This window comes from Octopus bimaculoides, chromosome 22 (assembly GCF_001194135.2).
Source record: "Octopus bimaculoides isolate UCB-OBI-ISO-001 chromosome 22, ASM119413v2, whole genome shotgun sequence".
Taxonomy (NCBI): domain Eukaryota; kingdom Metazoa; phylum Mollusca; class Cephalopoda; order Octopoda; family Octopodidae; genus Octopus; species Octopus bimaculoides.
Window position 1 is genome coordinate 16,999,867 of NC_069002.1, and position 8,264 is coordinate 17,008,130.

Sequence of the window (8,264 nt, forward strand, 5' to 3'; positions counted from 1 at the left end):
AACAAAATGTGAATTCCTGAGGAATTTTCTTATTTGCGGTCTATCAAATATTCCAACCTTCTCGACACTGAGACTTGGAAAGGTTGTACATCTGAAGCAGTCCTCACTGCGATCAAGAGTTTTGAAAAATTGCTTCATCACACCAAGTTATATGTGCAGTGGGAGAAAGACGATGTTTTTCCTCTCAACCAGAGGGTCATTAATGATGTTCTAGTCACCCGGCGTCACACTTTCTTGGGGGCCATTCTTTTTTTCCCCCAGTGATCTTTGTAGCTCTACTGTCCCAGTAGCACAGGAAACAAGGGTACTCCTTGCTGACCCAGTAGAAGGTTTACCATTTTAAAATCAACACAATGAACATGATATTGCGACCTCTCCGGAACAATCTTGATGTTGGCATACTCCTCTTTCATTTTTATATTTTCCTATTGGTATTGAGCAATACAAATTCCCGTTGTGAAGTAAAACACATTTCAAGCTGCTTTTAGAGCTGTCAATAAAAAAGTTTCCACTCAAATGAATCATATACTGGCAGTTCCATATTGAGAAGAAGCCCTTCAGCATCACTACAATTAACAAGTTGACCATCTGAATGGAAGAACTTCCACAGTTTTGCTTCTCCGTTACGATTAAAGGAAACACAAGTGCCAGACTTCAGCAGTCTTTTCTCTGGGAGCCTGTAAGCCAACATCGGCAAATACAAATCCTTAACTAGATCATTCAATTCAGGCTGATTAAACAGAAAAAATTATCACAGTCTGTATCAGAGGATATAAACCGATCATCTTCATCAGTAGTGGGCGAATTTAGGGCTTCATTACGAATCTATGACAGCTCAATAAATACAGGCACAGGTATTTTCTCAATAAATACAGGCAACCGGTCGACGGAATATCTGGGTACTGCAAGTGTCGTTTGGTTTTCGTATTGAACCCTTTTGCATCATCAAGGCAGAAGTAGCTGTTATCCGCATGGATTGTTGGTTCTCTCCAAACCATTGGCACACCAAACTTCAGTTTCGCATTCTTTCCTTCAGACCATTATCCGAAAGTTTCAACACAAGTTTTGCAAACATTGTGGAGAGCTCAGGTTTTGTCCTGGTCCCCAAGTGCTGCTTTAAACTAAGCAAGATACACCTTTTTGATAAAGTTATTAATGTTGCGCCTTTGAGCCTGTGGAGTGAAGTTTCCACAGATGTAAGAGAAGATGTCAGGGTCTTCCTTCGTTTTGATGTTGTATCCATCATAGTGATTCAGTTCGAACCTCAAAAAAAGAGAAAAGGGTTTTAAAGTAAATACTCAGCCTGAACATATTATTCAAAATTAGCATGACAATCCAGCCAAAATTCCCGCAAATAGTGGTGTAAAGTTGACTTTTAGTATGATCCAGGTAAATAAAGGTATATATCGATTACTCAAAAATGTGATGTGATAGAGCAAATATGAGGTCAGTTTTAGAATCAGCACCCAAAAGTTAGTCTAAAACAGCTCCAAGATTTTATACCAGAGAATAAAATATTTATTTTGGTGGCCAGTGTAGTGTATGATAATGCTTGATAATGTTCTGCTTTGTAAGCTGGTGCATAATTCGGTTCTGTTATGTGCCATAAGGTTCTATTGTTTTAGATTACGTATGATAATGTTCTGTTGTATAAGTTCACGTATAATTATGTCTTATGTTCTCTTGTATATGACAGTGTATTCCTAGACATTGCTGTCTCTGTTGACCATACAAATCTCGCCCTATTCATCTCCGATCCTTTTTAAACCCACTGACTTTCCCTCCGACCTTAATGCACTTCCCTCCCACTCACACCGAGTATAACAACTCGATTCACACTTCATCCGTCTTCGCCGCCTCTATAGCCACAACTATGACTGAGGTACAAGCTCAACACATGGTCAGACTATTCACTCGTCGCAGCTACCCACCCATCCTTATTCAAAACCGCCCTCTCCTGCGTCCGTGTCGTGAGCCGTACTTCTGCCTTTAAATCTGAGTCCACTCACCCGGGTAGCATATCTCTTTACCCCTTATCTATCACCTATTCAGTTTGCCTTTACAGCGTATGGTTTTTCACCTCTTCCGCCGCCTACAACCTAATCTTGTCACTTCTCGTTTCTTCTCTCTCCTACTCTTTACCCCTCTAAATGTGCCCGCGACATACACAGCCTCCTTGCTCACAGTTCCTCGTACCCAACACAGTTTCTTTACCTACACCTGTCCTCACTACCACACTCCTTACAGCACCACTACTCTCATCGTCCCGAGAGCCATCACTCCTTCCACGTTAAGGGTTCTTTCCTTAGCACCACTAACCACTTCATTCATGCGCTTCAGTATTCCCTGTCATTCGATTTACATCTGGCCGGCGACTATCCGACAGGTTCGCTAAAATACCTAAGAAACATCTCATTTGGTAACGAGTCGCCTGTCGCTTGGCATTTCCACTCTTCTGACTAATCCACCCAACACCTCTCTATCTTTGGCTTCTCCACCAACGCTTGTTCTCCTGACCTTCGCTTAAAGAGGGAACACGGTCTCATCTTCTTTCTAAAAACTTACATACCTTTCAGCTTAAATTCCCAACATGACTTTATACCAAATCTGTCCTTCTACATATCACTCTGCCTGCTCCAGCATCCCACATTTACACCTCTCTCCTTTCCTCTCTTCTCTTTTCTCTAGAATCCAACCTGCACTCTGTCCTATGCCGTCCTCATCCATCCAAATCACTTCCCTCCACCATCCACACCATACCTCTTCCCTCACACTTACACATACAGACATACTTTTTGTCTATACACGCTTATGCGTACATACGCGCGCAGGTACAAGCATCTACACTGGCATTTTCACGCCCACTCACATTCATACATTGGCCATAGTTGTCCTGATATGCTCTCTTGAATCCCTCACTTCTCTCTATCCTTCAACTCATGTCAGTAGCAGTCAAGCAAGTAACTTGATCTCTGCTGGCTTGCCACCTTTTAACACCCACCCATACCACTGCGCATACACATTGTAGCCTCTTACCTTCTCACCCTTGCCTTCCACTCTTTAAAAATGAACACTTTTGTTTACTTCCGTCGTCGATTTTCCATCATCCGCGTAGCACTTGTGAACCACCTTCTGCCATGTACCCGATTTCAATTTCTGCCATTTGCCCTATTTCACCTTTTTGGACTTTTTCTACCGCTGACTTTAAAATGCGTAACTTATCTTATTTCTAAAGAAAACAACTTGTTAGAGCGCAAATGGATAGCACTTCAGTTGTTAAAACTGCTGGTTTGCTTAATGTTTTGGGAGATACAATATCTACAATAATGTTGGTATTCCGGAACCAAAGTAAATCAGCTCTGGCAAGCAAAATTCTGGACGGAAGGCAAAACTCACAGAGAGGGATAGCTTAGTAGTGAATCGTATTGTGTCTAAAAGCCATCAAACTAATCCAGCAAAAGTAGCAGCAGAGCTTCATTATCACCTTGCTAACCCTTTGTTATCTAAAACTGTTTGATGTGAGCACTATAAAGCTGGAAACCATGAAGAGGAAGCAGTTGCTAAACTTCTCTTGTCGCTCAGCAGCATTGATATTCGGAAAAGGTAGTTTCTAGACTATCAGAAGTGGTCAATGGTTCAATAGAACAATGTCATCTTCTTTGATGAATCATCATCTGCCCTCTTTCCTAGAGGGAGGTGAGTTTATGTCTGAAGACAACCCAAAGAAGTTTGGCTCCTACCGTGGGGCATGAAGGTGAATTTTTGATGATTTGGGCACCATATAGAATTCTCTTGGCTCTTTTGGTTGTTCTCCGTAGCATGACCATACCTATCTTATGGCCCAAACATTGTTCCCTGATGTTAGCGCAATCTTCAAGGAGGATAATGCACCGATTCACATGGCTAACGTTATTAAAAAACTGGTATCATGGGTACAAAACTAAAGTAGACCTCTTGAACTGATTCCCAACAATCACCAGATCTCAGTGTAACTGAACATTTATGGTGCATTTTAGAATAGTAGTGTGAAGCCGCCTCCCTCCGCCATCATCGCCGAAAGAATCAAAGCAGATTTTACTGGAAGAATGGCTCAAAGTTTCACTAACGACCGCTCAAAACATGTATGAGTCAAACCTATGAGAACTGTGATTTATACCAAAAGTGAACTAACTCCGTATTGAATAATAAAACAGTTCTTTCACGAGGTATTTTATAATTTTTCAATCACCTTTTTTATATACCATTAGCGACAGATTTTTCTAAGTATGCGGTCAGCAGTTGGTACACGTTACTGACAAAGTCCAATAAAGACAGAGACGCACAACTAGCATTCTTACCGCTGCTGTTGCACGATTTTCGTCTACTCTTGAAATACTTTTGCTTTTAGACTCACTACGTCCATAAGAGAAATTTTCTCCGAACGAATGCCACAGTTAATTTACTTTTCGCGATGTTTCTGTATTAAATATAATACACAAAGAGGTACTTTAATATGATACTGATTTGTTACGCGCGCGCGCATATGTGTGTGTGTAATAATAAATGCGAAAGCGAATGTTTGTGTGTCAGTGTGTTACACTTTTTCAACTTTACTCCTCCGACCCCTCTCTCTCACTATTCAATGTTCCTTCTACTATCTTTTATTCTTGGCCGACCCCCTCTCCCACTATTCAATGACACTCCTATTATTCCTCATGCTTTACCCCTCTCTCACTATTCAATGACACTTCTACTATTACTCATGCTTTGCCCCTCTCTCACTTTTCAATGCTTCTACTATTTTTCATTCTTGGCCGACCCTTCTCTCACTATTCAATGACACTTCTACTATTCCTCATGCTTTACCCCTCTCTCACTATTCAATGACACTTCTACTATTCCTCATGCTTTACTCCTCTCTCACTATTCAATGACACTTCTACTATTCCTCATGATTTACCCCTCTCTCACTATTCAATGACACTTCTACTATTACTCATGCTTTGCCCCTCTCTCACTTTTCAATGCTTCTACTATTTTTCATTCTTGGCCGACCCTTCTCTCACTATTCAACTATTCTACTATTCCTCATGCTTTACCCATCTGCCTTGTTTGAATTTAGTAGACGCAGGCAGTTTTATTCCGCTCGCTGTCAACGTGCTTCTGCGCGCCTGCCGTGAGCAGCATTGGATGCACATGTGAAATTTTATTATTCGACCTTCAGTACCCGTTGGCCCAGAAACACACGCAGCCTCTTCCATATATATTTCAAATACCGGAGCTAAGAGCTACGATGCATTCTCACCGGCTATTATGACAATAGACGCTATTATGACAATAGACGCTATAAAAAAAAAACATTGAATAAAAGGGAAGTTTCTCTAACAGGTAGGAAAAAATATAAAATATAAAAGACAAAAAATATACGCAACCATATTCTCACAATGTGTGTGTGTGCTTTTTCTGCACCGAGTTCGAATTCTGCCGACACCTTTTCTGCCTTCCGTACATCTGAATCAGTCTGGTCGAAGGGAAATCATCGTTCCCCTCTCTAGCCTTACGTGATACACACAGACCCGGGTTTCTGAGAAGTAACCTGTCATCAGCGTGTGACAATCACCACCTAGCGATGAGAACTCATTCCAAACGCAAAATACTATATGTTTTTTCTAGTGACAAACTGCCGCTGATTTCGAAAAAGGAGAAACAAACAATAATAAATCTCTGGGCGAGACGTAAACAGTAGCAGCACAGAATCGTGAAGTATATCTTCTATTCCCTTCGCAAATACTAATCGGACACTGGCAGTGTGTCGTTAGGCAGATGGAGGAGATGTCTTCCTGGGGCTATAAACAACAGTAGCATCGTCCCCTATGAGTCCACCACATTTAGGTGGCAAATATACTTCACGATTCTGTGTTGCTACTCTTTACGTTTCGCTCAGAGATTTATTATTGCTCGTTTCTCCTTTTTCGAGATCAGCGATAGTTTGTCACTGGAAAAGCATATAGTATTTTGCGTTTGAAATGAGTTCCCATCGCTAGCTGGTGATTACCACACGCTGATGACGAGTAACTACCCAGAAACCCGGGTCTGTGTGAAATCTATTTCTTTCTGTGATCCTCCAGTTTCTCGTAAATTACCTTCTTACGCTAAATACACTGATGGCTCCGTAAGAATTGAGTGCAAACAGGATTGGGCCGAAACTAACAACTCCGTTATGAACGGATATTGGTACAATTTTAATGAGATGTTTCTAAAACATTTGTCAACCTAACCTATGAAAATTATAAAAGTACACTCAATTATATTGGTCCAAATCCGTGGTAGATCTGACAAGAAACTGTACCTCATCACCCAACCTGAACTCAATGATCTAGTTCGTGATCTAACACTTACTAAGTAACAGACTGAAGTCCTGGCTTCATGTCTGCAATAATGGGACCTGTTAGATAAAGATGCTCGAATTACAGTATTTAGGAAGCGTTCTGCAGATCTACAGTAATTCTTTACTTTGGAAAACAACTTAACTTATTGTAATTATAGCAGAGGTGGAGGCGCGTGGCTTAGTGGTTAGGGTGTCAGCATCATGATCGTAAGATTGTGGTTTCGATTCCTGGACCGGGCGACACGTTGTGTTCTTGAGCAAAACACTTCATTTCACGTTGCTCCAGTCCACTCAGCTGGCAAAAATGAGTAACGCTGCGATGGACTGGCGTCCCGTCCAGCTGGGGAATTCATACGGCATTGAAACCGGGAAACCGGGCCCATGAGCCTGGCTAGGCTTTAAAAGGGCGCATTTATTTGGAGGCGCAATGGCCCAGTGGTAAGGGTAACGGACTCGCGGTCGGAGGATCGCGGTTTCGATTCCCAGACCGGGCGTTGTGTGTGTTTATTGAGCGAAAACAACTAAAGCTCCACGAGGCTCCGGCAGAGGGTGGTGGCGACTCCTATTGTACTCTTTCGCCCCAACTTTCTCTCACTCTTTCTTCCTGTTTCTTGAGTAACGCTGCGATGGACTGGCGTCCCGTCCAGCTTGGGGGAACACATACGCCATAGAAACCGGGCCCATGAGCCTGGCTAGGCTTTAAAAGGGCGCATAAATAAATAAAATGATATCAGAGACCTATTCAGTGCCCTTGGGCTGAGCTATGAAAATTGAGCTGGCAAATGAGTTGAGGTTATTCATAGATGCATCCCTTTACAGCATAAAAGCGGTTCTGTTTCACATTGGGAACACCATACCTTCAGTTCCAATTGCTCACTCAGTCATTTTAAGAGAGACATATGAGAACCTCGCTTTTATTCTAGACCACATAAGTTACAAGGAGCATGAGTGGCTAATTTGTGCGGACTTGAAAGTAGTAGCCCTACTTAATGGGCTACAAACTGGATACACCAAGTTTATGTGCTTTCTTTGCAAGTGGAACAGTAGGGCCAGATCAGATCATTATGTGCGCTCACAAAAGCCACCTCGGGAAACTATGACGCCTGAATGACATAATGTAAATCATTTTGCCACCACTGCATTTAAAACTAGACCTAATGAAGCAATTTACCAAAGCACTGCAACATAATAAGCAATGTTTCCAGTATCTCAAGGCGAGCTTCCCTAAAATAAGTGATGCCAAGATTTACAAAAAGCATATTCGTCAACTTATAGCTGATGAAGATTCGAGGCAACAATGGATGAAACTGAGCTAGCGGCCTGGCATGCATTCAAAGATGTATACAAAGGACCTCTGAGAAAGCACCAAGTGACCAAGTGAAAGATCTCGGATGCAATATGTCACTGAAGATACACTTTCTTCATTCTCATCTGTCCTTCTTCCCAGAGAATGCAGGAGATGTGAGTGATGAACATGGAGAGAGGTTCCATCAAGATATAGCGTCAACGGAAAACAAGTATAAGGGAAAATGGAGTTCAACTATGCTGGCTGATTTCTGCTGGAGATTGAAGCGTGACAGATTTTAGACAAAGAAGTACATACTAAAATGTAGCTTAATACATTATATAATGCTAACAGACATGCCGATTCATTATATATTTTTGAATTAATTACAATAGACATATTTAATCTGTATACCATAAATTTATGGTATCGTGCAAATTAGTATAAATTGTATTGTTATTAAGTCGGGAATTTATAAGAAAATGTAACCGGGTGGGAAAGTTTTGTTATAAAATTTGAATTTAGCACAATCAACTTCGTAATAAAATGTACATGAGAGCTATGTTTTTTACTTGACCCTGAAATTTGTTATACAGAGTATATATATATATA